This window comes from Miniopterus natalensis, chromosome 4 (assembly GCF_054644295.1).
Source record: "Miniopterus natalensis isolate mMinNat1 chromosome 4, mMinNat1.hap1, whole genome shotgun sequence".
Classification (NCBI taxonomy): domain Eukaryota; kingdom Metazoa; phylum Chordata; class Mammalia; order Chiroptera; family Miniopteridae; genus Miniopterus; species Miniopterus natalensis.
In genome coordinates, this window is record NC_142084.1 from 77,837,735 (window position 1) to 77,847,370 (window position 9,636).

Genomic DNA, 9,636 nt, shown 5'->3' on the forward strand with positions numbered 1-9,636 from the left:
TTACAAATATATGTAAATTCTCTGTGGGAGAAGAGAAATGCCTTGTATGTTCTGACAGCACCGCACCTTTGTCCTGTTTTTAGTGGTTGGTGGAACATGAACAGCAGCCACATCGTTGCTTGGAGAAATGTCATTTTCACATCTTTTTAACATTTGCTTCTGGGAAACAACGTGGTATATCTCTGCAGAACTGTTTGAAAAGCAGCTTCTATATTTGTAGAGTCTAGAGCTGATATCTCAGTGAGTGACCAACCATTCTTTTCTGCAAAAGTTTTTGCTTTATGTGTAGGAACTGCCCTGAGATGACGCAAATCACCCTTATTGCCCATGGGCATGGCAGTAATGTTACTATTGGCATGACCTCTCAGTTCTTTTGTTACAGGACCGGGCAGGTCTGCCTCAGGCCAGCCTGTAGTGCGTGGGTCCTTGACTTCTTGTAGGAAAGATTTCACAACACGCGTCCAGATCGGGTTGAGAATATATTTACGAATGCGGGGGACAATGAAACAGAGGAAGAAATTAGGATAGAAGAAACAAGATGGGAGAGCCTAGGCGGTGCTCTGCTTTGGCTCTCTAGAAAGTTCTAGGAAAGAAGTGAGCCAAGGTGTGGCTGCTGCTGTTAGCTCACTGGGAAGTGAAGGGCACAGTGTGAGAAGTGAGCCTGGAAGGGCTGCTTTAGCTCCCTGGGAAGGCAGAGAAAGAGGAGGCCTTGGAGACAGGAGCAGGGGCTGAGCCTGGGTCGAGCTGCCACCGCCCACTGCTCCCCTGGCTGCAAGCCTTGTGGGGACCTTAGAAATAGAAGGTTCATGCCCAGGAAGGGACGTGTGTACTCTAGAGCGAGCTGCCTTGGGTCTTTGTCCTGAAGGCCTTTTTTCCTGCAGGGAGACTCTTAGGGGAGGGTTGCAGTAGAATATTCATCAGTTTTCCAGGTGCATTCTTTGTATGCTGAGGCATTAAAATGAGTGTATAAGGGGATTATTCTTTGGGATTATTCTTTGGTCTTTTTACTTTTATCTTAGGTCTGTCTGGCTTTAATGGGGTTTTTGTTATTTGTTCCCCAACTTCATTTGTCCTTGAGTTGAGCTACCACAAACAGCATTAATTGGGTCTTTAGTCACTATTTTCCCCAGGCCAGGGTGATTTAAACTATGTATTTTCTGGTTAGGGAGGAGAGTATAAACCATTTGCTCTCAAGTGTCCGTGGTTGAGGGAGATAAGGTCTTGCAGTTCACAAGCTGGCTGCAAGCTGCCCAAACTGTTTGGTCTTGTTTAATTTTCTTGTCTCAGTTTCCCCATTCCACCTGCCCAGGGATTTTCCTAGCTTCTTACTATCCGGCTACACTTTCAGCCATCACTCTACATTTTCATATGTGAGATGTTTAGCAATGTTATAAACCAATAAGGCACCTTATTTGTGCCTTTATTGTTTTCCTATCAACCTGGATACTTGTGTTGCAAACTTTACTCCAATGGTGCTCTTCTTTTAAGATTAAACTCATTTCAAGTAAATTGAGACAGGAGATTACTCTTTCCAACACTAGAATCTCTGGTAAGGGCAATTTTGAAGAGACAGTCCTACTCATCTCAAGGATGCCCATTGCCTGGCAGAGGAATGAAGGGGTGGGAGCAGCAGTGGTATTGGTGGGACTAGAGGGTGTCACTGCAGGCCCACCCCCTTTTTTAATGTTACTATGATTTTATTTTTTCAAGTTTTAAAAAATTTTCAATTACAGTTGACATTTGATATTATATTAGTTTTTGGTGTGCAGAATAGTGGTCAGACACTTATATATATTACAACGTGATCCCCCCATAAGTCTGGTACCCACCTGACACCATACAATTGACTATATTCCCTATGCTGTACTTACATCCCTGTTACTGTTTTATAACTGTGGTTTGTATTTTGTAATCTCTTTCACCTTTTTCACCCATTCCCCAACCCCTTTCCCATCTGTCAGCCCACAGTTTGTTCTCTGTATCTATGAGTTTGTTTCTATTTTGTTTGTTCATTTATTTTGTTTTTTAGATTCCACATATAAGAGAAGTCATATGGAATTTGTCTTTCTCTGCCTTATTTCACTGAGTATAATAACCTCTAGGTCCATCCATGTTGTTGCAAATGGCAAAGTTTCATTCCTTTCTATGGCTAATTAATATATATACACACACACCAGTCTTTTTATCCACTCATCTATCAATGGACACCTAGGTTGCTTCCATATGATATGTTGGCTATTGTAAATAATACTGCAATTAACATAGGGGTTCACATATCTTTCAAATTAGTGTTTTCGTCTTCTTAAGATAAATACCCAGAAGTAGGATTGCTGGGTCATATGGTAGTTCTATTTTTAACTTTTTGAGGACCCTCCATACTGTTTTCCACAGGGGCTGCACCAGTTTGCATTCCTGCCAACGGTGCATGAGGGCTCCCTTTCCTCCACACCCTCACAATACTTGTTGTCTGTTGATTTACTGATGTTGCCATTCTGACAGGTGTGAGGTGATATCTCATTGTGGTTTTAATTTGCATCTCTCTGATGATTAGTGATGTTGAGCATCTTTTTCATATGTCTATTGGCCATCTGTATATCTTCTTTGGAGAAATACTACTCAGGTCCTCTGCCCGTTTTTAAATCAGATTGCTTGTTTTTTTGGTGTTAAGTTGTACGAGTTCCTTATATATTTTGGATATTAACCCTTTATTGGGTGTATCGTTGGTGAATATAGTCTCCCATTCAGTATATTGCCTTTCATTTTGTGGATGGTTTCCTTTGCTGTGCAAATCCTTTTTAGTTTGATGTAAGTCCCATTTGTTTTCTTTTTTCTTTTGTTTCCCTTGCCCAAAGAGACATATCCAAAAAAATATTACTAAGAGTGGTGTCAGAGATTTTACAGTTTATCTTTTCTTTTAGGAGTTTTATGATTTTGGGTCTTACATTTAAGTTTTTAATCAATTTTGAGTTTAGTCTTGGATATAGTGTAAGAAAGTGGTCTAGTTTTTTTTCTATGTACTTTTTTTCTATGTACAATAAATGGAAAACTGGACACCATTTATTGAAGAGGTTATCTTTACCTCATTGTATATTTTTGTCTCCTTTGTCATAAATCAATTGACCATACAGGTGTAGGTTTATTTCTGGGCCTCTATTCTGTCCTGTTAATCTATGTGTCTGTTTTTATGCTAGTATGGCTACTAGCTCTTTTGTTCTACCTGATGGTGGCTGCTATCCATTGGGGGCTGGGCTAGCTTGACCTTACCATCCAAAATGTTTCTGTCATGCCTGGTACCTTGAGGGGAAGGCTGGGATAATGGGCCTCCCCCTTTCCAGGTGGCCTTTCCAGATAACCTTTCCATGTGGCCACGTAAGCAGGATGGCCATTTACCTTTTCTGGCAACTCAAGGCTCCCCTGAGTGCAGAGCTGAAGCCCCCGAACCTTCTAAATCTCATGCCCTCCAGGAATGGAGCCGGCATCACTTTCTGCTGCATTCTGGTGGTTCAGTGGAATCCCAGGTTAGCCCAGATGTCTGTATGGGGAAGGAGGGTAGAGGGGGCTGGAACACTGGGGAGGCCCAGTTTGTGGGGCCATCCTTGCAGACCAGCTGCCACAAAGGGGCAGACCTGGGTGGGGGACTTCCTATTCAATGAGCCAGCTGATGAACCCTGGGCAGGTAGCTTTGCTCTTTCAGTCTCAGCTTTGTCATCTGCATACCAGGGCGGTCACAGAGTCCATTCCCCCCACCTCCCCACCCCATCAGTATGCCTGGGTGTCAGCTCTTTGTTCCTACAAGCAGGGCTTGTTCTGACTGCCAGCCACCCATCCTGTCCTGTGCAGCAAGCCCAGTGAACCTCCAGGGAGGGTTCAGGGAGGGGTGTTTGGGAGCCCACTAGGAGGGACGTGGACCAGGTGGGTGCAGGTCCCAGTACCTGGTGAAATTCTGGTGGGCCAGAGAAGGTGGCCTGGAGGGGGTTGGGTGGGGTGATGCAGGGACTGTAGTGTTAAAGATGGGGAGGAGGGTAGATGGGCATATGTGTGTGTTTTGTCCAACTCTCACTATTCTTCCATTTTTTTATCAAGGAAAATTCACATAACATAAAATTAACCATTAATCATTTTAGAGTGTACAGTTCACTGGCATTTAGTACATCTGAAATGTTGTGCAACTCCCACCTCCGTCTATTTCCAAGACATCTTCATCTCCCCAGAGGAAACCCCTCCCCATCAGCAGTCCTCCCACCCCTGACAACCACTAATCCACATCCTGCCTCTGTAGATTTGCCTGTTCTGGACAGTTTGCATAAATGGAATCACACACTATGTGGTCTGTGTTTTGCTTCTCTCACTGGGCTCCTGTTTTCAAGGTTCTTCCCCCAAAGTTTCCTCACTCCCCATTTTATGACATCTCCTCCCCCCATTACCCAGGTAACCACTGATTGGTTTCTGACACTATAGACTATTTGCATTTCTAGAATCATGTAGTATATACCCTTTTTTGTCTGACAGTTTTTACCTGACACAATTATTTTAAGACATGTCCATATTGTTGCATGTTTTAAAAGTTAACTCATTTTTATTGTTGAGCTGTATGTAACCCATTGTACAGCTAGCCCATAATTCATTTACCCAATTCATCTGTTGATACTTGGATTATTTCCAATTTTTTATTATTACAGACAGAGCTGCTATGAACATTTATGTATAAGTCTATTCATGTGCTTTTCTTTCTTTTAGGTAAATTCCAAGAAGTGGAATGGTTGCCTCATATGGGAAGTATGTATTTAATTTAAAAAGAATTTCAGAGTGTTTTCCAAAGTGGCTTACTCTTTCCCTCGCCCACCAACGTATATGTTCTCATTCCCTCATATCCTGACATCACCTGCTGTGACGAGTCTTTGTAATTTTATTCTCATAGGTGTGCAATGCTATTATTACACTGTATTTTTTAAAATGAAATTCACATAACAGAAAATTAACCATTTTAAATGAACAATTCAGTGGCATTTAGCACATTCATGATGTTATGCAACCCCCACTTCTATTTTCTGCCTCTACAAAGTTGAGTCCTCTAGGGACCTTATTAAGTAGAATCACACAATGTTTGTCTTTTTGTGTCTGGCTTATTTCATTTAGCATAATGTCCTCAAAATTTAAGTCATTGCATGTGTCAGATTTTCCTTCCTTTTTAAGACTTATTAATTCCATTGTATTGAACCATATTTTTAAAACTCCACTATCAACCTGTTGGCCAATTCAGCTCCAACGGGAATCCCCAATTTCGAGTGCAGTGAAGAAAACTATTCAGTGTAAAACTGCTCAAATGTGATACAGCACAGCTGTGAGGCAGACCTGGGGCCAGCTAGCCCTGGGGGCAGGCCCCTGTCTGGTTACATGTGCCTTCCCTGTCCCTCACTGGTATGATCAGTAGTGTCCCTCTGCGCTGGCCGGCACTGGTCGGCTCTGCTGCATGCGTCACTGCTTCAGCTCAGTCACCGAAACACGGCGCTCAGCAGACGGCGAAAACGGACTCACTGAGCCCCAGGGGACCGGCTTATATAGACAGAAGTCCCTACCCCGGTCCCTGATTGGTCCATCTTCATGCAAATGAGAACTCCAAATCCTAGAAGTTTGATTGGTCCAAAAAGCACTGCCCTGATTGGTTTGAATGGAGTCACCCTGGTTGCAGAAGAAGCTGGGGGGGGGGGGGTGTAGCTGCCCAGCTCAGATTGGTTGGGGACAGCTTCAGTCCTATTGGCTGAATAGGATTCCAGGAAGTCCTTTATAAAGGCTGGCGCAGCCGCAGGACCGCAGTGCCCGCGGCGGCTCAGTGCGGGCTTTTCTCTGGAGCAGCCTGTGTGAGAGCTTGTGTAGGAGTGGCTGCTAGGCTCTGTCTTTTTTGTTTTAAATAGCCCAGCTAGCCACTGAATGTCTTTAAAAACATTTTTTTTTTTCTTCTAGGGGGGAGATGAGAGAAAGAAAGGGAAAGAAAGGGAAAGAAAGGTTGATTAAAGAAGATCAGCTTTGCCAGGGTCAGTTTAGAGCAGCTGCTTAACGGGCCCAGTTTTATTGGGGGTGGGGGAGGAGTAGGGGTTAGCATGAGACAGTTCCCGCCTTTGCTAGAGCCCCCAGGCCAGCTCCCCAACCCCTTCACAACCACTGTCATTTCCAGGAGCCAAAGGAGTTTCAAAAAAAGTATCGATTTTATACAGTTTTTGTCATTATTTGGTTGCCATCCTAACCTATATTGTGTCGCTAAACTCCATCTTCCCCTCTTGGAATCTACTGCCTAAAGACTTGCCATTTTAGGGGGTGGAGGGAACCAATGGGGGTTAAAAGGGGACATCTGTAATACTTTCAAAAATAAAGAAACAACAAAAAAAAGACATGCCATTTTATAGATTTTAAATTAATGGATGGCTTTGAGAGAGGAAGAAAAAGCAGGCCTAGGCTGAAAACCGAAGAAGGGAGCAGCAGCCCCAGGAGGGAATGGGAAGAGGGGTGGTCAGCAAGCCCCCCGGGAGAGGAGCCCAGCTCCCCCTCTCCCTCCTCCTCCCCCAGTCTCCTGTTGTTAACCCTCACCAGAGGATATTTTTTCCATTGATTATTGTTTTAGAGTGGAAGAGGAGAGGGGAGAGAGAAACATCGATGTGAGAGACATCGATTGGTTGCAGGTGCAGGGTGCAGACCAAACCTACAACCCAGATACCTGTCCTTGACTGGGAACTGAACCCCTGACCCTTTGGTGTGCAGTGGATGCTCTAGCCACTGAGCTGGCCGGGGTTAGTGCCCTTTATTGGCACTATAGAGTTGGTCCCTTTATTGTTGATAAAGGGACCAACTGCCCTTTTTAGGTATGTCTTTTCTTAGGATCCACACACTCCTGTGACTTGCCTGTTCATATCCTGTTTGTCCCTTTACTTTTGGGTGGCTCTTTTTCTTACTGATATTTGGGAATTGGTGTTGTGGGTGTTTTTTTTAATGGAATGCTTTATGAATTTCCACGTCATCCTTGTGCAGGGACCACACCAGTCTTCTCTGTATCCCAATTTTATCATATGTGCTGCCAAAATGAGCATGGGAGTTCTTTTTTTAAAAAAAGTTTTTATTGATTTCAGACAGAGGGAGGGAGAGGGGGAGAGAGAAACATTAATGATGAGAGTCACTGATCGGCTGCCTCCTGCACACCCCCCTACTGGGGATCGTGCCCGAAACTGGAAACTCAAGCCCGCAAGCGGAGCCCATGACCTCCTGGTTCATTGGTTGTGGCTCAACTACTGAACCAAGCTGGTCAGGTGGGAGTTCTTTCTTAAGGCTCACTCCAGAAAATATCTCTACCCATTAAACAGTTATTCCTTTCTTCCTCAACCACCCCCGACCCTGGCAGCTGCCAATCTGCAGTCTATTATTATAGGTTTAGCTATTCTGGGTATTTCACATAAAAGGAATCATAAAAGGTGTCACCTTTTTTCTGGCTTCTTTCACCTAGTATAATGCTCTAGAGGTTCATTCATGTTTTCACATGTGTATTTAAAAAAAACTCCTCACCCAATGACGTTTGTTTTGTTTTTTTAAATAGAGAGGAGGGGGGCCGGGAGGAAAGAGAAGAGAGAGAGAAACATCGATTGGTTGCCTCCCATACACACTCTGACTGGGGATCAAACCTGCAGAATTTAGGTGTGCGGGACGATGTTCCAGCCAACTGAGTCACCTGGCCAGGGCTGTATTGCTTTTTTATGGCTGAATACTACTCCATTGTGTGGCTGGACCACAATTTACCCGCTCACCTGATGGATGTTTGCATGGTTTCCACCTTTTGGCTGTTGCGAACAGTGCTGCTGTGAATATTTGTATACAAGATTTTGTTTGAGGCCCTGTTTTCAACTGGGTCATATGTAACTTTAACTTTTTGAGGAGCTGCTGAATTGTGTTCCACAATGATTAACCATTTTACATTCCCAACAATGTTTCGAGGGTTGTTATAATTTTTCCACATCTTCAACACTTGCTATTTTTTGCTATATCCATCCTTATGGATGTAAAGTGGTATCTTACAGTTTTGATTTACATTGAACATCATTTGATTTGCTGAACATCTTTTCATGTGCTTGTTAGCTGTTTATACATCTTTGGAGAAATGTCAATTCAAGTCCTTCGCCTATCTTTTGATGTGTTTTTGTTGTTGTTGAATTGTAAGAGTTCTTTATATATTCTGGATACTAGGCCCTTTTCAGATACATGGCTAGTAAATACTTTCTCCTGTGTTGCATGTTGTCTTTTTGCATATCCCCTTTAAATTTTTTTTAAAAATTATATTGTGGTGACATTGGTTAATAAAATTATATAGGTTTCAAGTGTACAATTCTAACATCTGTATATTGCATTGTGTCCACCACCCAACGTCAAGTCTCCTTCTGTCCATCCACTCGACCCCCTCTACCCTTCACTAACCCCTCACCCCCCTTTCCCTCTGGTAACCACCATACTGTTGTGTCTATGAGTTTTTGTTTGTCTTATTTGTTCATTTGTTGCTTTCAGTTTTATATCCCACGTGAGTAAAGTCATATGGTTCTTGACTGCATATCCCTTTTAAATTATATTTATTAATAATATATCTGTCACCACACCTCACAACTTCAAAAACTAGAACAGTGACAGTAATTTATATCTACCTGAATCCTATTGCCCTGCTTCCCCAGATCAAAGGTAATATATCAGTCTTCTGAATTTTTTGTTTATATTTTATTAAAGAAATACAGTAGTACCCCCTTATCCATGGTTTTGCTTTCCGTGGTCTCAGTTACCTGTGGTCAACTGCAGTACAAAAATATTAAATGGAAAATCCCAGAAATAAAAACATAGTATATATAGGATTTGGTACAATCTGTGGTTTCAGGTATCTGCTGGGGACCTTGGATAAGGGGGGTGGGGGGGGAGAGACTACTTTGGTTCTACTAGATAGGCGTTTAAGCCTAAACAGTACATCATTTTGAGATGCTTTGAACTTTATAAAATGGTCAGTTTTACATGAGGCTGGTTTTCCAAATGATTGTACCAGTTGACACTCTCCCCAGTAATATCTGTGATTCTTATTGACCCCCATCTTCTCCAACACTTGTGTGGCCCAATTTCTTTATTTTCGCCAAGTGAGTGGGTCTAAAATGGTATCTTTCCCTCTGAGTAACCTGTTCACCCTCTCTTCTGTCCTGCCGGGCCTCAGCCTCCCTCCCCCTGGCGGCCTGCCCACCTGCCCCCTCCCACGGGCCCCTCTGCCCCCTCGCCCTCTTGGCGCCCGGCGGCTGCAGGTGCTCTCCGTCCATGTCCACTCTCTCTCCAGCGCCTCTTTCCCTCCCTCCATCGCCCAGAGTCCCTTCTCTCTTCCCGTTTGCCTCACGTCCCCGTGCCACCTGCTGCTCTCCTGCCTGCGACCTGCGCGTCCCCTCCCACCTCCGGTCCCCCTTTCCGGCGTCTTCAACACCTTTGTCTTGAGTCTCCTTCCTCTCCCTCCATCCCCGTCTCTCGTCTCTCGGTGGAGGCAAAGCAGAAGCCTTTCTCGTGCCTGCCCCGTGTCCCCACCGCCATCTCCGGTTCTTCTGCACAGACCAGGCCCGCACCCTTTCCCTTGCCTCCTGGTCT

General features: G+C 44.0%; 1 non-coding gene and 1 pseudogene across 1 annotated transcript; both read right to left on the reverse strand.

The window, feature by feature from the left end:
* Window positions 1–9,582, reverse strand: LOC148093382 (ras-related protein Rab-11A pseudogene; annotated as a pseudogene).
* LOC148093383 (U6 spliceosomal RNA) lies at window positions 6,976–7,079 on the reverse strand. Its single transcript, XR_015714522.1, has one exon. It is a non-coding gene; the product is annotated as a U6 spliceosomal RNA (small nuclear RNA).
* Window positions 9,583–9,636: the final 54 nt, after the last annotated feature.